Here is a 23627-nt window from a genome sequence, read left to right as displayed (position 1 = left end):
CCTAGAACGCGCGTTCCATGATGCATGCTAGTGAACTCATCCACACGCCTGGTATTCACAATGGACTCGTGAGATTAAAACGTTTTGGAATGATCATGTGGCTCAGAACCTGTCCAGCACACCACCGGCACTGGACCTCCGGTCACCTTCTCAGGCGAGGCTCACCGGGCTGGTTCAGTCATCATCATCACATTAATGAAAAAGGAGGACATGATCTAAAAGAAAAAACGGCGTAGAGCACGAATCTGACCTCAATTTTAACTAACTCCACATATATAGAAAGATATGAGGAGTTGAATTTTGAGGTGTGTCAACTGAGTTGCTTCGATTTGACCTCTAAGCAACTCAATCTTCTCGCCTACATTGGTAGGACTTCAGACAACCAAATATCCAAGAGAATTGAGTAGAATTGAGAGAGAATCGAAGAGATGAAGTTTTCTGAAAATTACCTTCAATGTTATGCAGTTCTTGATGTTGCTTGCTCCAAACACGACCTGATCACACTTGAGAAGCTAGCAGGAAGTGATTAAAGAGGTTACAAGGCTTTGGATCCTGGAGTTCTTGAATCTCCAACAGTTGAGATTCAAACTCAAAATTCAAATTGAAATTTCTCAGGTTTTCCTTTAGAATGTTAGGGTTTCAATGGGGGGCAAAGTTGGCGCGTAAGGTGTGATTCAAATGAGCACAGAGGTCATGTATTTATAGCATGAACGAATGATATTTGCACACTTCAAATTTTGTCCAAAATTAGCAATGTTGATGGCACAAGTGCATGGGCATGTGCATGCCCATGATGCAATGCAAAAAGGTCCAAAATGATTCCAAATTAAGTCTGAATGGAAGCTTGATTGGCAAGGCAAAGTGAACTGAAGTTTTGAAGTTTGATTCTTTCCAATTATGCAGCCCTTTTAAAGCCATGCGTAGACCTAACAAACCTCATCCAAAATGCATGAACTTGGGTTCTTTGGAAATCTTGGATCAAGGGGAACAAGTTTGATGTTCAACACTTTTTCATTTGGAGCTTGGAACATGGAGAATTTTGAGGTGGAAGTTTGGAAATTTCAACATGTTGAAAATTTTTCTAAGTGTCAAGCCATATATTTCAATATTCCACCTTACTTAACTTTTTATGTGAGCTTCAAATGAGAAAAGTGTCTTCATCAAAGTTGTAGCTCTTTAAAAGACCTTCAAAATGGTCACCTATTTCATGTCATTTGTGAAATTCTTGTATCAGATATGAGATGTCGAAGGTAATGTCACGACACTAATATCTGAACAATATAAACATGATAAAAGATAAAGAACAATAGTACAAGTGACACAAGTAATTGTTAACCCAGTTTGGTGCAAACTCACCTACGTCTGGGGGCTACCAAGCCAGGAAGGAAATCCACTAAACAGAATTAGTTCAAAGACTCTCAGTAAACAACTTCAAGTTACAGCCTTTTCAACTAATCTCTACCCGTGTGACTTCTATCTAAGAACTCTCAGATAAGAGATCCTACTCACTCCCCCTCAATCACAGCAGTGATGTAAAAACAAATATTACAATGAAAGAAGACACTCTTCAAAAACACATACTTGATCTTGCTTAAAAGCTTCAACCAAGTAAACACACACTCATGCTTCAAAGCTTAGAGTGGAAAAATTAAAACTAAAAAGTCAGTCCAATTCAATCATCAATGGATGAGTGAATGGCTCACAATACACACGCTCACACAAGACTAAAACCCTTATTCTCTCTCACTATTTCGTTCGTTATTTCTTGTGTGTTAAAACCAGGTTTTCCATGCCCTTTATATAGAAATGTTTGATTGGGCTTGGACATCATAAAACCATAAAACTATTTTCCATTCTTATCTTCTTATGACAGTTGATCATATCTTGTTGGAAAATAAATCAATCTGGTTTTAATTACTGATTGAATGGCGCGTTCAATCTTCACATCAATCACACATAGATTAGCATAAAAAGCACAATCACAAAATACATAACATTCAGACTGAATGTTTTGTATACATATGTCTTGACATCGGGTCTGACATCTCAGCTAAATCCTGCACAACCATATTTTAAACACCCAACAGGAACTTGTTATCTCATGTCAAGACAACACTTGTGACAACTTGTGAAAACTATAGGTTTTACCAAAATTGATGCCAACACATAGAACCAACAAACTCCCCCTTTGGCAAATTTTGGCTAAAACATACATCAGATCATTTGTTTCACAAGAGAATAATCATAGTATTAGTTCAGCAGCAGAAGTAATAAAACACACATTACTAGCTAAAACTGCAACTAGTAAACACATATTAAACACACATGCGCTTGTGCTCCTCCTCCCCCTCTAGTTAGCACTAGTCTGCTCAACACAGACAAAACACTTCTCCCTCTCTAACATCACCTTCAACATCACCTGTAATAAACAGATTATCTCCAACATCATCTGTAACATCACCTTCAACATCATCTGTATATAGTATAGCATAGCTACAGCTACGTTAGCTACTTCTCCCCCTAACAAAAATAGACCAAAGAGACAAAATAAATGTCTATTAGTCAAACAGAATGTCACACAGAATGTCAAAGCAGATTGTTAAGTGTTATAGATCCAAGAACATACATAGCTTTACAAGATGAGATAAAATCCATCAAACCAGAAAAATACATATTAAAGTAGCAGATCATAACTGCCAAAAAAACAGAACAACCATCACAGCACACCATCAGAAGAGTGGGGGATAACTTCAACAAAACTAGTCAGAGGAGTTTGCATCTTCATCAGCATCAGAACCAGAATTGCCACTTGTTTCATCTTTAGATTCAGACCTCTCACTAGAGGTTTAGGCTTCTATTTCCTTGGCCTGTCCAACATTCTCTCTTTCAGTTTGCTCCAAGCTTGCAGTTAGAGCCTTCAAAGCTTCTTTCCTGGCTGTTGCTACCCTTATCCCTTTATCCAATTCTTTACAAGTTTCTTTTAGCTCAACAATAAGACCACCTTTTGAGGCTGGCTTTTTCACAGCAGATGTCATGACAATGTCTTCGACATGACTTCCTTCAAACAATTTGCAATGAACTGATAGAGGAGGTTTTCTTCTACTAGGAAGATCATTTGTACTTAGAATTCTAGGGTGTTGGCTGGGGATAATCCCACAAATCATTGAGGGAAAAGCTATAGGCAACTTTACTGCATTTGTAGAAGTATGTTTGACAATTTTTTCAAACATAAATTTACCATAGTCAAATTTCAGCTTGGTTCCAACAACAAAGATGAACCTTCCAAGGGCATTTGAAATTGTAGAGATGTGGTTTGTAGGCACCCAATTTGCTGACCCTATCTTGTGCAATATAGCATATTTCACAATCAGCTTCCCAACAGGGAAATGCTTCTTACTAGGCCACTCCTTCATCTATCTTGCTGTGATTTCCCTGCATACCTCATTATATGTGGCTTCCAGTTCACATGCACCTTTTGTTCCTCTTCCTAAAAACTTGTTAATCACAGTTGGAGAAAATGTGATACATGTCCCTCTTACAAACACTTTACAAAATTCCTTGTTGTTTTTATCAGCAATGTCTTCAGGAATGTTGACCACAAATTCTTTAACCAGTCCTTCATAACACTGAGATAACCTAGCAACAGTTTTCATTAATCCATCAGTTTTAATTAGGTCCATGACCTATTTAACCTCCATAACATCCTTTCCTAATTCTCTCTCCACCGCCACCCTTCTTTGGATTACAAACTTCCATTTTGCTGCTCCATCTTCAAGATGGAAAGAAATATTGTCCAGGTGTACATCAACAACTTTTATTGGGGACTTCCTAACAGTTGTCCTCTTGACATGGGAGATGTCAGGGACATCTTCTTCAACATCTTCATCTGACTCAGAAATTTCTCTCACTTTCCTCTACTTCACCTCAACTTTGCTCCAAGATTTTGAGGGGCCTACACCAGTAGTCTTCTTAGCAGTTTTGGTTGACATCATTTCATCCACAGACCTACCCTTTCTAGTCTTCATCCTTGTAATACCCCAAAATTTACCCTTCATTTTTCCTGGAAGCATGGGATTATGATTTACACTTCATTAGCATCATATTAGGTCATACTCATTGCATACTGCATTAGTGACATGGAGATCAGGTTTTGATCGATCACACCTTAACAAAAGGAGCCCACACAAAGCAAGATTGAGAATTGGACTTCATTTTCTAAGTATACAAGTCTCAAGGGTCTCAGGGGGGTCCAAGTATCTTATTATGGTCCTCAGTTCATTAGTGAAGGATTCAAAGCTATCAGAGTGTTCATCTGGATTTAATCAGAAATTAGGGTTTCATGGCTACCTACAATAGGCAATGTTTGGTTGGAAGTAGAGGAGCCCATCCATGTCATGATTAGAGAGGCATCTTGGCCTAGGAAGATTCACAATTATCTCAGAAAGATCCATTGGCAATCAGTGCAATCAGTTCCTGATCATTTTGCCCTAAAATTAGGGTTTGGTATAAAATCAGTTTATTTCTGATTCTTTGGTTCAAACTCTTTTCCATGGCCCTCCATATGTCCACAAGGGTCTACATACAAAATATCAGCTCTTTATTTGAGCTAGAAGTGCTTCAATTGATCAATGGAATCGGGAATCAGACAGTTTGGGAAAAGTCAACTGTGGGGCCAGAAAAGTCAACTCCTGACATTTTGAGAGTGGAATCTCAATCCATGCCTAGGGGATCCTACATGTGAAATTTGATCAAGGTTGGATCATGGATTCATCATTTAATCAGGAATTGGAAAAGTTACTTAATTTGGAAATGGTTGACTTTCCATTTAGGGCAAGTTGTCATGATCGTTGCACTCACTTTAAGCCCAATTTTCTTCAAGATAAAAGCTCCATTTTAAAACTTCTACAGCATGAAAGTTGTTCCTCTTGTTCCAAGCTTTCTAGAGATATAAAGTTTGCTCCATTTGGATTAGAATATCGAAAGTTATGCTTAGTCAAAGTGAGACATTTTTTAGGACACTTAGAAACATTTTTAAGTCCAAAATCTTCAAAATTTGTCAAGACTTCTTGGCCAGTTTTCTTGCACTTCAAGGCATTATTTGAAATTACTTTCTTCACAACAATTGTACCTTGCCATGTCCTATTTCACATCCTTTTGGAATCATCTCATTTGGATCCATGGTTTGAGAGATACATTCATTTAAACTGGGCACCATGACTTGATTTTCTAGGCAGATTTTGGGCCTGGCTGGCCCAATCAGATTTTCTAAGCATGTTGCACAAACCAGTCACGTTTTTTTACCTATTTTGGCCATGCATTGGACATCAATTCACTTAAGTTTGGCCCAAAATAACAACATTTTACACCTCACTTCACACTTTTATTCTTATGGATAAATCAGTTATTAAAAAGCCCATGAGAATACCTAATCCACCCTATTTAAGAAGCTGAAACCCTAACCCTAAAGGAGCATTGGAATTTCGTGGCAAGGAGGAAAAGCTTCATCACATATCAGATTCCATTTCACTTCTATTTTCCATTAGGTAATCATCTCTTTCATGGCCATGTTTTGATATATCTTTGCTTGCTTACCATGTTCATCACCATTAATCCTTCCATTTTCATATTTATTTTTCTTATTTAAAATATTTTCTTCGTCCATAAAATTACCCAAAAATATTTTTAACTTTTCTTAACGTTTTATTTAATTTTATACAGTTTTTATTTTCGTATTTTTTTAATATTAATATTTTATTTTAATTATTTATTCTAAATGGTCCATTTTAACACACTTTTTTTTATTGATTTTAGGTTGATCACTGTCTCATGGTGAACCTGACCTTTTCTTGAAATTTTATTTCCCATTTTCAATTTATTTTGGATTTACTTTTGACCTAGTTTGGTTGGTTGACTTTTAATTTGACTTCTGTTTTATTTTAATTAATTCACGTACCAATTTTCATTATTTTTAAAATCTTTTTGAGGGATGATGATGTCCTGACCCCAACTTATTTAGTTTAATTTTTCATGATTTTCATGATTAATTTACTATTTATTCTTGATTTATATTTAACCTAGTCTTATTAGATGACTTTTGGTTTAACCTATGTTTTATTTTAATTAATTCACGTACCAATTTTCATTATTTTTAAAATCTTTTTGGGGGATGATGACATCCTGACCCCACCTTATTTAGTTTAATTTTTCATAATTTTCTTGATTAATTTACTATTTATTCTTGATTTATTTCTAACCTAGTCTTATTAATTGACTTTTGGTTTGACCTATGTTTTGTTTTAATTAATTCACGTGCCAATTTTCATTATTTTTAAAATCTTTTTGGGGGATGATGATGTCCTGACCCCACCTTATTTAGTTTAATTTAATTTTCTTGATTAATTTGCTATTTATTTGTTATTTTTTAAGTTGACTTGAATTTTCAGTTGACTTCATTATGATCGATGTTTGACTTAGGGATTGCTTATGGCAATTGAAGAGATCTTTTGATCCTCCCTCGTTCATCTCATATGCCATGTAGTAGAGGCCTTTTACCTTGATTTTATTTGGTCCTTACCTCATTTCCTGATTAAATTATTCAGTGGACCCTTCGTGTGCATATTTTCATCTGTTTGATTCATTTGTTATCTTTTATACTTGTTTCTCTCATTCATGCTTTCTATTGCTTGATTATTTAACATGTTCATACTCCCATGCATTGTTTAAATGCTCCATTATTTGATTCTTTGGTTTGATTATATATTGTTTATTTATTCGATCTGATTGATAATTGTTGCCTACTTGTATGATGTATGAGGCATATATTCTTATTGTTTGTTTGCCATGAACAATCCCCATTCATAACAAATGTACCCCTCTCCCATAAAGTGTATAATATTTATTTATTTATTTCTTTAGTCACCTGTTAATACAAGAATTAAAACGAACATCCGATAACCATTTCAAAATAAGATCAAAAGCTCGATCCAACGTCGAGTAATCATTTTCAAAACTTAACAGAACTAGCACACATTCATCCATCCTCTTGTAAGTCGATTGCCTTCGGCATCGCCATCTACCTGTAAGTCGATTGCCTCCGGCAACGCCATCTACCCTTATCCGTAACTCCTCTCCACGCTCCATCCATCGACTCTTGTTCCGTTTAGGTAGCACCCATTAGGTAGAACCCTTTGTATGATAACATAGGTAGAATTCCCTTATTCTTTGCATGCTGACATTAGGTAGATGTTCCCCTTTGTAAATCCTAACACATAGGTCCATATTGCATGACAACTCTAGAGCAGAGCTTCCCCACTTTTAGACCTTCCGTGCGTCTCCGATCTTGTGGCATGTCAGCCCGTTCTATTGCAAAGAGGTAACTGCCTAAGACTCGATTCAGCAAGCTGTGACACCTACTTCTAGGACATGAATGCATTGCCCACTTTCCTTTGACACAGCTGGTGTCCCCTTTTGTAAGTCCATGTTCAGATGGCAATCCTTAACCCCTAGTTAGCCGAACTACGTTTTACTCTGATTCTCATTTCAGATGAGATACGTAGGCATAAGACGCGACGTCTTACCAAGCACACTTCTCTTTAACCCATAGGTAGCCGAGCTACGAAGACTCTGATTCTCATACTCATATGAGATACGTAGGCAGTGGATTCGACATCCTTGCGAGTCATTTTCTTTTAACCTTCCTTTTAGTAAATAGTACTTTAGATATACCTACACCCTTTAGACTAGAATAACACTTATGAAAAGGGCTCCCTAGGAGTACCTAGGATGTTTTGGATGCTTAAAACCTTCCCATTGCATAACCAACCCCCTTACCCAGATCTCTGACATTTTTACTAGTTTTTGATTCGATAAAACTTTTAGGTTTTTGTTCGCTTTCTAACCATTCCTTTGGATAAATAGAAGTGCGGTGGCGACTCGACTTGTATGGTTTACCTTGGATTTAGTCAATATCTCTAATGGTAACGAATACCTCGCTACAAAAAAGTGGCGACTCTGCTAGGGAATATCTTTTTTGACTTGTGTGGAGTTATTCCTTAGCAAGTTGACTTGCAAGCCCATTCACTTGGTGAAGGTTATGTTGGGCTCAATAATGTCACACGAGTAGTCGTGGTTAGGCATTACTCTTTCCAATATAAACCTTAGAAGCCAAGGACCTTAGATTACCTAGCCCATCTTGAGAATATTTTAGGAATACGAGTAGTCGTTTATCCGATAATATCCGAAAGATGGGATGATGACTATGGGAACCTCTTGTAGAACATGATTGTCAGGTTTAACCATAGCACACTCCCTTTGGGTGGTTCTTAACCAAGACTCCATGCTCGCGACTCGCAACAAACCCTTGATTCGGGGTTGATCCGTTCTTGTGTATCCTTAATATCAATGGAACTTGGGTGTTGATAAGGTGTAAACCATAATCCACCAAAATGGATGATTGATATTAAGGATGACTTGATCCATCCCATGACCTTTGTGTGGTGTGATTTGCTTGATCCTTGAGTGTGATTGTTGCATCCATGCATTCATGCATTCATACACATCCATATCGTCAACAATGAGAAAACATTCAAGGAACTTAAGAGGTCTATTTGCAAATTTTTAGACATGGATAAGCAAAGAAGGAATACGAAGAAGTACAGTTTCAGACAACCCGACTTGAAAGTGTTAAGGAGTTTGACATCCTAAGTATTAGATCCCTTGGAATTCAAGGCTCGTCACGGGAAGCTTCTGTCTATTCTGGCTACTCAAGTGGATGAAGGTCTAATGAGTGTGTTGGTGAAGTTCTAGGATCCCTTGTATCGTTGCTTCACTTTTCCGGATTTCCATCTTTTGCCCACGCTTGAGGAGTGTGCCTATCTTGTGGGCATACCTATCCTAGACCAATTGTCGTTCAGTGGCTTGGAGAGAGTTCCTTCTTCTCAAGAGATTGTTGATCTATTGCGTATAGATGAATCTATTATTGGTGCTCATATGACTACCAAAGGTGGAATTCAAGGTCTCCCGTCTGATTTCCTCATTGATCAAGCTACTATGTTTGGGAAGTCCATGAGTGAGGACGCCTTTGAGGCCATATTTGTACTTCTCATCTATGGGCTAGTGTTATTCCCCAACATCGACAAGTTTGTGGATGTGAACGCCATTAGGATTTTCTCTACTCTTAATGTCGTTCCTACTATGTTGGGTGACACTTATTTCTCTTTGCATATGAGGAATGCAAAGGGCGGTGGTACCATTGTGTGTTGTTTGCCTCTGTTGTACAAGTGGTTTATTTCGCACTTGCCTCAGACGCTCGCATTTCAAGGAGAACAAAGGATGTCTACGGTGGTCCACGAGACTTATGTCTCTCACTAATGATGATATCTTTTGGTACAACCGTGTATATGATGGTGTGCAGATTATCGACTCTTATGGTGAATTCTCCAATGTACCTCTTCTTGGTACATGCGGTGGAATTAACTACAACCCTATTTTGGCACGTCGTCAGCTTGGGTTCCCCCTAAAGGATAAACCCAATAACATTCTGTTAGAGGGTGTGTTCTTTCAGGAGGGTAAAGATCCCCAAGGCTTGAAGGGCAGGATGGTCCGCGCTTGGCGCAAGATCCATAAGAAAGGAAGGAAGGAGCTAGGTCTGAAGAACTGTATCGCTTTGGAACCCTATACCTCTTGGGTTAGGAGGAGAGCTTCCGAGTACCTCATGCCTTATGAGTATCCAAGACCCACACCTTTGGTTGTGGTTGGGCCTTCAACCCTCCCTAGCCAAGGAGTAGAGGAGTTGAGAGACGAAGACCGTTCGCGTGCTTGGATCCGTGAACGAGAGGAGTTGCTTCAGCAGATCAGAAAGAAGGATGCTTTGATAGAGTTCCTTGAGCACCAGGTTATTGATGATCCTGATGACGCATTGACTTCTCTACTTCCTCAGTCTTCCAAGTTTTGGAAGAGGAAGTATGATCGACTCGCCAAAGAGAAGGAAGATATGGAGGCAGCCTATGAGAGGGAGGTGAAGAGGCTTCGTGCAGCTTATCTTCCGGTCTTGAGGGCTTTGGACGATTTCTTCTAGGGATCCATAGGATATTCATTTTCCTTCTCTCTTGTATTGTATTTGGTTACCAAGACTGTACTTCTTTGGCGTAAAAACATTTCCAAATATTAATTGACGTGATATTTCCGTATGTGATAAACGTTTAATATTTCCAAAATTTGCAAATAAGACTCTAAAGTTCCTTTGATATAAAAATTAAATCATAAGCATTGCATGCATCATGTTTATCTATTCCTAGGGGTTTATATCTTCTTATTGATTCTAGTCGGGGTTTTCTTACACTGTTTATCTAATGTGAGACTAGAATCAAGGGGTAGAATACCCTTTGAAATTGATAAAAATGTCATTCCATTTGCATATTCATTAGCATGTTGTCGCATTACGCGAAAAACCGGCGGGAAACTAAAACAACAGAGCCGCCACCGTGCGTTATTTATCCCAAAAGAGGGAAAGGAAACGCTCAGAGTAAACCTGGAAAAAGCATGGTCTCGCGACCAAAGAGAATGGGATCGGGAGTCGGTTATGCGAAGGGAAGGTATTAGCACCCCTACGCATCCGTCGTACTCGACGGGATCCACGCACAAAAGGAAGGAATATGGTTGCTAAAACACTGCTCAAAACACACACACACTGGCTGAAAGAGACACAAGAAAACAAACAAGACTGACTCGGCAGGATACCGCATCCTGGGCCTACTTAGTCTATCAGGCATAGACATCAGAGTCAAAGTAGTTCGGACTGGGGAAACGACACATGCTCGCTAGGATGTCGCATCCTATGCATACGTATCTTCTTGGACGAAGAAGAATCAGAGCATTCGTAGCTCGACTAACACGCACATAAAACCACACAAATAAGGGCAAACATGGAACCCGAATGCCAATTGCTGGACTTACATCAGCTTCCGAACCAAACACACCCACACTGGAAACCAGATGCCACATGATGGACTTATACTGGACTCCAAGCACACAACAAGACACAGGATATGGAATGCCAATCGCTGGGCTTACATCCATCTCCTAACACACGCAAAGACAAAACAAAACGGGCGCCCGGAGAGATCTGCACATCTCCTGCCTACGTACCTCATCTGGTATGAGGATCAGGGCGACGTAGTTCCCCTACGGAGGGACACAGGACTAGCCTAACCAGATAACAGAGGGAGACACAACTAGGGAGACTACGACTTAAGCCTAGATGTTATCATGCAAAATCATCCCTAAGTTAAGGTTTCTAGCTAACTTGCACAGGAAGCAAGCCTATCCTAAAGCACAAGCAATAGCAAACAATCACAAACAGCACACACTATATGCACACAAGTGAGGCTCAAACAAGGGTGGGGCTGCAAGAGCAAGCCAACTGTACAGGGTGAGTTTTGCTCTTAACCTTGACATTGAGAGCCAAGGTGAAGCTGAGGAAAGGTGGGTGAAGATAAGACTTCACAGCTCTTATCCCTGGCCAGGGAGAGCTTCAGACAAAGGAGCGTGGGTTCAGAATGTGGGAACCCTTCTACACTCAAGACACGGACTCAACTGTACAACTGTACAAGATCTTGGGTTATTGTCCTCAATGCGTCAACACAGTGGTGTGAGCAGAGGGACGACTCAACAAGAATAGCAGGGGATGGATTGCACATCGCTTGGGTTCTGCCAATTGCCTTATCAAAAGGTCTTTACCTGCTTGGGGACAAAAATAAACAAGCACAAACATTGCCTCTTAAGGAGGACTTCAGACAGGTGCCTGGCCAAGTAACAGGCCAGGTCTTCCAGACTACATGGAGACAAGAGATTCTACCTCAATGCTAATGCTTAGCAAGCAAAGCAATGCAAGTTCTTAAAAGAACTGAGCAACTAAGGGTACCTGAAATCAATCAAATATAATCAGCATCCCAATCACAAAGTCAAAACCAACAAGATAAGAATCAACAATGTACAATCAAACAATGCAATGTGCAAAGCACAATCAACTCAAGTGAGCCAAGGCATCCTACAAAATAAACCAATTTAGTCCATAACAAGTACATAAACCAAACTCAATCAACTTGAATTAATCTCCTTAAAGCAAATGCTTCTTCAACCTGAAAATCACATTCAAACATGAGAAACAAGACCACTAGGGCAAACCTAGGGTCAAAAGGAGGTAAAAAAATTAAAACAGCAAGTGAAAAAAGATCAAAACCAAGATAAATCAAGTAAGAATAGAATCCAATTGGCCTCACATCAAAACTATGCACCAAATCCATTTCATATACAAAACATGTCAAACTAGGCAAGATTGAAACACATTAGAGCAACCAGAATGATCACAATCAAACCAATACCAAAACAGCTCAATAAATTCCACAAAAATTCAAGTCTAAACAGAACACATTCAATGAGCATCACATCAAATTTCATGCCATTTGGACAAGAGGAAGTAGGTAAATTAAATTCATGAAGTCATGGTATGCAAAAACAAACCCAAACTAGGTCACAAAAGGTGCATCAACTTCAAGCAAATGTAAAACAGTGGAAACAAATGATAAATGGATGGGACCAAATCAAAAGTGAAGTTAAACATGTTAATAACCACTCCACCAAATTTCATCTTCATATGATAAGGAATGAGAATTTTACAAGGCATGTAAGTCGATCACTCAAGAAAAACCCTAAAATGACTAAACAGCAAACAAAAATACCAATCAAATAGGAAATGGATCAACAAATCCTACAAAACATCAAGGTTAAACCTAACATACAGATGTAATCACATGCAAAAATTGAGAGCAAATGGCATTCACTAAGCATGGAAACAAAATTCAATAACATGGCATAACATAGTGTGACACACATTGTCACACTCAACTTGACCACATCATATCTCTCTAACCAGAAACTCAAAAATAGCAAACTATACATCAAAATCACCAGGAAAGAGTCAAGAACATGCATGTAAATTTTCACACATTTTGGATGAGGCATCATTATTTTATGAATGAAATGGTGAAACATATGTACATAGTATACATGATCAAAGGCATTAGGCAAAGTCAAAAAATCAGCCAGGCACAACTTTGACTATCATACCTAAAAAATACTAGAGAAAATTTGGAGATGAACACAAAAATCCTCACTCAAATTGGATCATCCATGAATATTCTATGAATTTTTGAAAATTGGTGATGAAATGAAATAATTATTTAACAATTTAAATGAATTAATATGAACTGAGTGGCAATTTTGTAATTATGCGCAGCCAGGGGCGAAACGCCCCGTTTCATTAAAGGGTGTGGCATCCTGTGAGTGGCCAGCATGCGCGGCAAACAACATTTTGAACGCAAGCCATTGCAAAATGGATCAAACGCGGAAGCTGGAACGGAAAATCGAACACAACATCGTGTTCTTCATGTTCATACCGGTCAACAACAAATCATCACGAAAATCATCATGCCATATACCAATCGAATCATCACATCATGTAGATCACTAATCTAACAAGCAATTAACCTAACTCTAATCATGCTTCACGGATCGAGCCAAGAAAGTTTCACAGTCAAACATTCAGATCCACATAACTTCATCAATACCTAACGAAAATTCATGATCTAAGTTGCAGTGTAATCTATGTTCCACGATCTACCTAAACCACATGCTGATTTCAAGAATCGAAGGATTTGAAATCTCACCTTATGAATGTGCAGTTCGTGTTCTTGAGCTTTTCGAGCCTCCAATTGTCAAAACAGATGTCCTATGGTGTTGTGGAAGATGAATGCAAGTGGAAGTTTAGCTCGACACAGCTTGATGATGTAGAAACTTCAAGATGCCATGGATGAACAAGGTGATGACAGTTGCGGTTTAGCCAAGTTCTTCACGATTTTTCCTACAACAGTTCCTCAATAACACCTACAAATGATGATTAACACAAGAGAAACCAAAAAGAATCATGAAATTCGAAGGAAAAAGTGAGAAAAAGTTTGAAGAATTTTGAGAGAATTTGGAGAATTTTTGGTTTGGATCTGAGAAAATGATTTGTGATTATCAATTTCTGTTATGATTATGCACTTATACCATGTGTTCATCCAGTTAGTAATCATGATTAAGCAAATTGGAAGTGATTAAGCAAAATGAATTTTCATGAGTTTTGGCCAAAATGCCCTTTTCAAGATGCAACCAATGTAACAGTAGAAATGCAATGCAAACAAGTCATATTTGACATTTAGCATGTGTTGGAAAAGGTTTGAAGTGCAAATGCCATGTATTTTTGAAAATCACTATTTTTCCCACCAAATTTCAAATTAGTCCACTTGAAAAATGCCATTTTGCTATGATGATTTTTGATGAAATGTGATGATGCATCATGAAAGTTCATGTTAAATGTGGTTTGCTCAAAAAAGAATCACCCAATTTGGCCTTTCCATTCAAAAGTTATGGCACTTTGAATTTCAACATTTTCTGAAAATGATTTAATCATAACTTGCCAACCACACATGAGAAATGAGTGTTCTTGAACTTTTTGGAAATGGGAGAACAAGATCTTCAACTTTCATGTTGGACAAAATTCCATTTGAAGCTTGTATGATGAAGTAATTTTGAGGAGAAGAACTTTCCATTTTTGGCAGTTTCCAATTACATGTCACCTGCTATTTTAGGAAACTTTTGATCTGACTTTATTTTCTTCAACCTTGATCTTTGGTATGTCAAATGAGACTTGTATGGACATGAATGAAGCCTTTCAAACCATCTCCCACCTTCAAATCCATAAAATCAGGCACAATTGACCACAGTTGACCACAGTTGACTTTCTAGGGTTTCAGATGAAATTCAGCCTGACTGATGACTTCTGAGCATCCAATCTTTGGCCAAACCACTTCAAAATGATCCCATAATCATATGAACCTGATAAACCAACCCTAGGGCTTTGTCTCCATGGAAATGCACTTGCTTGCTTGATTGACTGATTCTCCTGATCAATTTGACCTAATCTTGTCTGAGGACATGCACTTGGGCAAAGGACAATGCAATGTTATGCAGTGGACCATGTTATGTTAATGACCTAATGATGAAAATGTATGTACACAAGGTAAGTGCAAATTTGAGGTGCTACAGTTGCTCCTATTCAATCAACTGGGAACCCGAATGGATGAGAGCAATGGCTGTCAGACTTTCGGGGTAAACAGGGATTGAATACCAAGAACCGTAGAAATTTGCACACTGCTGGGAATTTTTCATCTTTTCTTTTCTTCAATAGGCACAGCCACATCCAGACATCTCAACGACGATGAATGGGAACGGAACTCACAACTAGATGCCAACGGACAACTAGGAAAAACTCAACGTTTACCAAAACCAACGGAGAGGTAACCAGACATCAACGGACGACGGATGAACTGGAGAGGATACAACCACATGTCAGCGGACATAGTGGGAAAAACTCAACGTTTACCAAAACCAACGGGGAGGTAACCCTACTGGGGACGACCAGGAAAAACTCGACGTTTACCAAGACCAACGGAGAGGTAGCCAGACATCAACGGACGACGGATGAACTGGGAAGACTCGACCAGACGTCAACGGACGAACGGGAGAAGCTCGACGTTTATCGACACCAACGGAGAAGGAGAATCAACTGGGGACGACCAGGAAAAACTCGACGTTTACCAAGACCAACGGAGAGGTAGCCAGACATCAACGGACGAACGGGAGAAGCCATTTCACTGAGGAAGGGTACAACAACCTGAAACCAAATAGGACGTCACGAACGACTCTACTGGGGATTCTAGCTGGGGATCAACCAGACATTACGAATGACTGGGAACAGGGTATACAATCAAACGTCAACGGACGAATGAGAAAAACTCAACGTTTATCGAAACCAACGGAGAGGTAAATCCGCATGGGGAAAAGGTACAACTAGACGCCATAGGACGACTAGGAAAAACTCGACGTTTATCGACACCAACGGAGAGGAGGAAACTCTGAGGGGAATCATCTGGTATTACCAAACGACCCTGTGGGGAAAGATATCAACTATACGCTATCGGACGCACAGGAAAAACTCGACGTCTATCGACACCAACGGAGAGGAGGATTCTTCTGGGGAGAGAGAACACAACCAAATTATCCACGGATAACTGGGAAAAACTCGACGCTTATCGACACCAACGGAGGGGAGGAATGCTTCACTAGGGAAGAAGGACGACGTTACGAACATCGAAAGATGATGTTTACCGACATTAAAGAAGACCAGATACTTACGCATGACTGGGAAAGCACCGAAAGATGGTGTTTACCGACACCAAAGAAATAACACACGCGGGTGCTGACAGGATACTGACATCTACATGTCCGGGCAAGACTAAACACTTGCAGGAGGTCTCACCGGGGAGAATCAATCTTCCTTTCACCAACGGATGAGGAAATAAACCTCTGTGGGGATTGTCAACACCAAATGTTGACTGAAGCAACTGTAGCAAACATGCCGTACATACGAACAAAAATCTGCTTCTGCCAGGGATTCGGTCTGATAGGTTTCGAACACATGAATGCATATGTTTGAATTTTTCTATGGCGTAATGCTCCATTACGAATGGAAATGCTACGCGATTTTGAGGATGTAATGATCACTATATACAAGATGCAAAATGAACTCCGGCTGGGGAGCCAAACTGATCAAATACTCCGACTCTGTGGGGAGACTCTGCTTGAAGAATACTCTGCGGAGAGACTCTTATTGGGGAATGTCTCGCGGAGAAAGCACGGACTTCTCACTCATGCTGGAGAGACAACCATTGCTGGGGAAGGAATAGACTCCGCTGGGGGACATCCTTCTCAGGACCCAATCCACTCGGGGACTCTGCTCGGGGAAGCAAACGTCACAACTTTGCTGAGAAACACCAGGCAACTCTCTGGTGAAGACTAACCAAGGCGACTGCGCCGGGGAAATCACTCAAAGTAACTCTCTGGGAAACTACTCGCTGGGGGAGTAATAGAGCTTTGCTAGGGATAACCAGGCGACTTTACTAGGGAAAGCCAACCAATCCACAAGTAAGATACTCTGCTTTGGGGAATAACTGCTACTCCGCTGGGGACGACCTACTCCAAATCCACACACAGGATAGACTCAATAGGGGATATATATCCTTCTGCCATGGTAATTCATCCAACCCAATGGTAGGATAACTGCTGGAGATATAATTCATTGAAACCCGCTCCACTCGGGGACTTGCTGAGGGACATCATTAACACAAAATCTCTGCTCGGGAGATCTGCTAGGAAAGCCAACCTGTTGGGGATACCACACCTCTCTGCTGAGGACGAGCCAAACTCTGGCGGGTAAAAACACACATCAGACCCTGCGTTGGGAAGAAACATTCACAACCCTGCTGGGAAGCAAGCGCTCAAGACCATGCTGGGGATGGCAATACTATTTCAAACCCGACTGTTGGGGAACACAGTTCTGCTAGCCCTCAAACTTGCTTGGAGAGAAAATATCTGTTGGGGAAACGTCCTCACAGATAACAAACCTGCAAAACATCACAACAACATGCCCCAGGGATACACGGACAAGATACGCTCAAGTGTCCTCAACATTCAAAATGATTTTCAAATGTTTTATCTTTCTTCAAGTTATTGTTAAGCCTTCATGTTTTTATATGCAATCTTTATCAAAAATTCGGACGTCTTTGCAAACAAAACAGTAAAATAAAAACAAGAGAGCTATTTATCTGAATAACGACTTTTATTGATTGAAAATGCGCCTGAAAAGGCGAATACAATTGGGAAGCAATTCCTAGAAAGAGGTAATTGCGCACAAAAGGAAAAAATCTATCCTAATGGCAATGTGAACACGGCATCCACTATTTCCCAATCCTGTTATAACTCACAGATCATCAGTTTTCCTCCCAACTTCCTTGCTTTCTGAGAAGCATGACTGGACCGATCACATCTTTGGAGATGGCAGACGATGAAGCACGGTGAAGTACAGATAACTCAGACTGTAGTCTTCGCTTTAATCCCTCTTTTGCCTGGATCGCCCTTTCGGGTTTTCAATCCACCGGGATACCCATTTTTGCCTAAGCCGCCCTTGCGGGTTTTCGACTTACCGGGTGTACAATTCTTTTCATTTATTATCCCTAACTTTTTCCCGAACCTTTTCTTTCTGTTTTTTGGTTCGCCGGGATGCCCCTTTTTGCCTAGACTCTTTTATTCTTTTTGTCCAGCGGGTCAATTCATGCGAAGTATTTTTTGACTACATCTGAGTTAACAGGGGACGGGAAATCTTCACCATCCATAGTTGTAAGCATCAAGGCTCCACCGGAGAAGACCTTCTTAACAACATATGGACCTTCGTAATTAGTAGTCCACTTGCCCCTGTTATCTGTACCGGGAGGAAGGATCCTTTTCAGAACTAAATCACCGATCTGATAGCTCCGAGGACGCACTTTCTGATCAAAGGCTCGCTTCATCCTTCTCTGATACAACTGCCCATGGCACATAGCTGCTAACCGTTTTTCTTCGATAAGGCTCAACTCGTTAAACCTTGTTCGAATCCACTCGGCCTCGTCCAGCTTGACATCTAACAAAACCCTCAGAGAAGGGATCTCCACTTCAACTGGTAGGACAGCTTCCATACCATACACAAGGGAGTACGGGGTTGCCCCGGTCGACGTACGCACTGAGGTACGGTACCCATGCAAAGCGAAAGGCAACATTTCATGCCAATCCTTGTACTTCACGACCATTTTCTGCACAATCTTCTTGATATTCTTGTTAGCCGCCTCTACAGCACCATTCACCTTTGGTCTGTAAGGAGAAGAATTGTGATGTTCAATCTTGAAATCTTTGCAAAGCTCTTTCATCATCTTGTTATTCAGATTCGAACCATTGTCAGTGATGATTCTCTCAGGAACTCCATAACGACAGATGATTTCTATCTTGATGAACCGGGCAACCACTTGTTTGGTAACATTAGCATAGGAAGCTGCTTCTACCCACTTGGTGAAGTAGTCAATCACAACCAAGATGAAGCGATGTCCATTCGAAGCAGTAGGCTCAATCTTCCCAATCATATCAATGCCCCACATGGCGAACGGCCAAGGCGAGTTCATGACATTCAGCGGGCTTGGTGGTACATGCACCTTATCAGCATAAATTTGACACTTATGGCACTTCCGGGCATACTTGAAACAATCGGATTCCATAGTCATCCAGTAATAACCGGCTCTCAACAGTTTCTTGGACATTGCATGACCACCAGCATGGGTACCAAACGAACCTTGATGCACTTCTTGCATCAACATGTCTGCTTCATGTCTATCCACGCATCTGAGCAAGACCATGTCGAAGTTTCTCTTATACAACACATCATCCTGATTCAAATAAAAGCTTCCAGCTAGCCTTCTCAGGGTCTTCTTATCATTCTTTGACGCACCTTCAGGATATTCCTGAGTCTTGAGGAAGTTCTTGATATCATAATACCATGGTTTCTCATCAATCGCAAAAGACTCGGCTGCAAACACATACGCAGGCCTCTCGAGTCGATTCACCGCAACATGTGGCACATGGTTCCACCAATGAACCTTTATCATGGACGGTAAAGTAGCCAAAGCATCAGCCATCTGATTCTCATCCCGGGGGACATGATACAACTTCACCTTCTTGAAGAACGTCAGTATTCTTCTGGTGTAATCTCTGTACGGAATCAAATGCGGCTGGTTAGTATTCCAATCTCCATTGACCTGATTGATCATGAGAGCAGAATCTCCAAATATGTCAAGAGTTTTGATTCTCAAATCAATGGCTTCTTCTATCCCCATGATACAAGCCTCATACTCAGCTTCGTTGTTGGTGACATCAAAAGTCAATCTGGCAGAGAAAGGTATATGTGCACATTTGGGATTAATCAATACTGCCCCAACACCGTTACCATTCACATTTACAGCCCCATCAAACATCAATGTCCACTTGTCATCAGGATCCGGTCCTTCCTCGACAAGAGGCTCTTCACAGTCTTTCATCTTCAGATACATGATGTCTTCATCAGGGAATTCAAACATCATAGGCTGATAGTCGTCTATCGGTTGCTCGGCGAGATAGTCTGACAAAACACTACCTTTGATAGCCTTCTGCGATGTGTACTGAATGTCATATTCTGTTAAAATCATCTGCCAACGTCCAACACGTCCAGTGAGAGCCGGCTTCTCAAAGATGTATTTTACTGGATCCATCTTAGAAATCAACAAGGTAGTATGGTTCAACATATACTGCCTTAGTCGGCGAGCAGCCCAGGCCAAAGCACAACAAGTTTTCTCAAGCTGTGAATATTTGATTTCACAGTCGGTAAACTTTTTGCTAAGGTAGTATATGGCATGCTCTTTTTGACCAGACTCGTCATGCTGTCCCAATACACACCCCATCGAAGTCTCGGTCACTGATAGGTACATTATCAGTGGTCTCCCTGGAACTGGAGGGATCAGGATTGGAGGTTTCTGTAAATACTCTTTTATCTTGTCAAAAGCTTTCTGACAGTCATCATTCCACCTGATTGCTTGATTCTTTCTGAGCAATTTGAATATTGGTTCACACGTGGCAGTTAGGTGAGATACAAACCTTGCAATGTAGTTCAATCTCCCTAAAAACCCACGAACCTGCTTCTCTGTTTTCGGTTCAGGCATATCTTGAATAGCTTTGACTTTTGCTGGATCAACCTCAATCCCTTTCTCACTGACAATGAAGCCCAACAGCTTCCCTGATCTCACGCCAAACGTACACTTGTTTGGATTCAGCCTCAGCTTGAACTTGACCAATCTGTCAAACAACTTCTGCAAATTAACCAGGTGCTCCTCTTCTATCCGCGACTTCGCAATCATATCATCCACGTACACTTCCATCTCTTTGTGCATCATGTCATGAAAGAGAGTCGTCATAGCCCTCTGATAGGTAGCATCGGCATTCTTCAGCCCGAATGGCATCACCTTATAGAAGAACGTGCCCCAAGGTGTAATGAATGTTGTCTTTTCCATGTCCTCTGGCGCCATCTTTATCTGATTATAGCCCGAGAAACCATCCATGAAAGAGAATACCGAGGATTGAGCCGTATTATCCACCAATACATCGATGTGAGGTAATGGGAAATCATCTTTCGGACTCGCCCTATTCAAATCCCGGTAATCAACACACATTCTGACTTTGCCATCCTTCTTCGGCACGGGAACGATGTTGGCTACCCACGGTGGGTATGTTGTCACTGACAAGAAACCCGCATCGAACTGCTTCTGAACCTCTTTCCTTGATTTTCACTGCCATATCAGGACTCGTTCTACGAAGCTTCTGCTTGACCGAAGGACAATCGTCTCTGAGAGGTAGTCTATGAACCACAATATTAGTATTCAGCCCAGGCATATCTTGATAAGACCAGGCGAATATCCCAACATACTCTCTCAGCATCTCAATCAATCTGCTCTTGACCTCTGGCTTCAAAGCAGCCCCGATCTTAATATCCCTTCTGGCGTCCTCAGTACCAAGATTAACAATCTCCAACTCCTCCTGATGAGGTTGGATGACCCTTTCCTCTTGCTTCAACAATCTAGCCAATTCTTTCGGGAGTTCACTGTCTTCATCACTCTCCTCTTCAGCTTGGTAGATGGGATTGTCGAAATCATACTGAGTCATAACAGGTTTGTTCATAGTGGATGCCATAAGGTCACTTCTGCATGTTTTAATGCTTTGTTTTAGAAAAAGATTTCAATAAAGTCACAAAAACAAAAACATTGCCATTTTTATTTTCTGAAAAAGTGAAAGACAAAAATAGAAAGATAGGGATCACAAAATTGTTTGCAAAACGTCCTTTATTAATGATAAAGATTGAAACATGATGTGGCCCTACAATGAACCACCACGCCTTGGGCAGAACGTAGGGTTTTCTGCAGAATGAAAAAACAAAAGAAAATTACTCTGTTTGAAGAGTAACTTGGACTATATCCTCTGAAGTCCAATTGTTGATCACTTCCCCTGGTGCACTCGCGCGAACCCAGCAGTCGAGATCAATATCACTATCACTGTCTTCAACATCGGCTGCGAAGACGTCACCGTGATTCATCAGCCCAGCGCTGGTAAAGGTGCTCGGACCTGTCTGAACAACCTGCTCTGCCTGCAACGGTTGATAGCCAATACCAAATTTATCTTCTTTGACAGGCAAGTCTACCATCTTGCCCCAACCTTCAGCTCTACCGGAGTCAACAACCGCTTTCGCCTGCTTATACGAAGCAATCGAAGCACCCGACTTCCTCTGTTCTGCACACGCCACCCCCTCAAGAGCAACCGTCTCAAATGCCTGGCACAAAGTTTCGTGGATCTCGCCATCCACCTCGACATATTTGAACGAGGACAAATGACTCACCAAGATATCCTCTTCACCGCATACGGTCATAATCTGACCGTTCCAGACATATTTGAGCTTCTGATGGAGAGTCGACGAGACTGCCCCTGCTGCATGAATCCATGGACACCCCAACAGACAACTGTAGGCGGGTTGGATGTCCATGACGTAGAAAATGATGTCGAACACCTCAGGACCTATCTTCACAGGCAATGTGACTTCACCAAAGACAGAACGTTTGGATCCATCAAATGCCCTCACGATCAAGTCACTAGGAGTAAGCACAACCCCTTCAACAGATATCTTCTTCAAAATTTGCTTCGGCAGCACGTTCAGAGAAGAACCGGTGTCGACCAGCACATGCGACAAAACAGCCCCCTTGCACTCCATGGTGATGTGCAAGGCCTTGTTATGGTTACGTCCCTCCGGTGTCAAATCAAGATCAGTGAACCCCAAACCGTGTCTGGTGCTCACATTGGCGATCACCCCTCCAGCTGGTTGACAGAAATCTCTTGAGGCACATACGCCATATTCAACATTTTCAGCAAGGCGTTGCGATGTGCCTCAGAGCACAGCAGCAGAGAAAGAATAGAGATCTTGGGCGGAGTTTGGTTGAGTTGATCTACGATCTTGTAGTCACTCTTCTTTATGATTCTTATAAATTCCTCCACGTCCTTCTCAAACGAGCCACCAGGCACATTCGTTTGAGCGGGCTCCTCATCAACCACGGCTTGTTTGCCCTTTGCTCTAGCAGATGCCTCAGCATTGGCATCCCTCAACGGTTGAGGCGCAAACAGCCGACCACTCCTAGTAAACCCTCCCGGTCCACCGACATTGTCCACCACGGGACTCACAACGGCGGGAGTTCTACTGACTGGTGCATTGATTGTCACAGGCGCTTGATTTGACGGCCTGACACGATTCTCAGCCCTTCTATTGCTGCGGTAGGCATTATCGTACTTCCAGGGCACATCATTACTATTCTCAACCCTTCTGACTGGAGCAACGATTGTTGTTGGATTATTGGCAAAAACTGGTGCAGATATGGTAACTGGACTACCACTTGTTGTGGGCGCACGTCCTTCAGACGGTTTGAAAAATATTGTGACAGTAGACACTGCCCCACGATCTCTATTGCCAGCCCGAGCGAACTGCAAACAGCCCTCATCCATCATACCCTGGATACTGGCCCGCAACTGATCACACCCATTCT

The sequence above is a fragment of the Lathyrus oleraceus genome, chromosome 6 (genome assembly GCF_024323335.1).
Source record: "Lathyrus oleraceus cultivar Zhongwan6 chromosome 6, CAAS_Psat_ZW6_1.0, whole genome shotgun sequence".
In the NCBI taxonomy this organism is placed as follows: domain Eukaryota; kingdom Viridiplantae; phylum Streptophyta; class Magnoliopsida; order Fabales; family Fabaceae; genus Lathyrus; species Lathyrus oleraceus.
Note: the sequence above shows the minus strand (reverse complement) of the source record.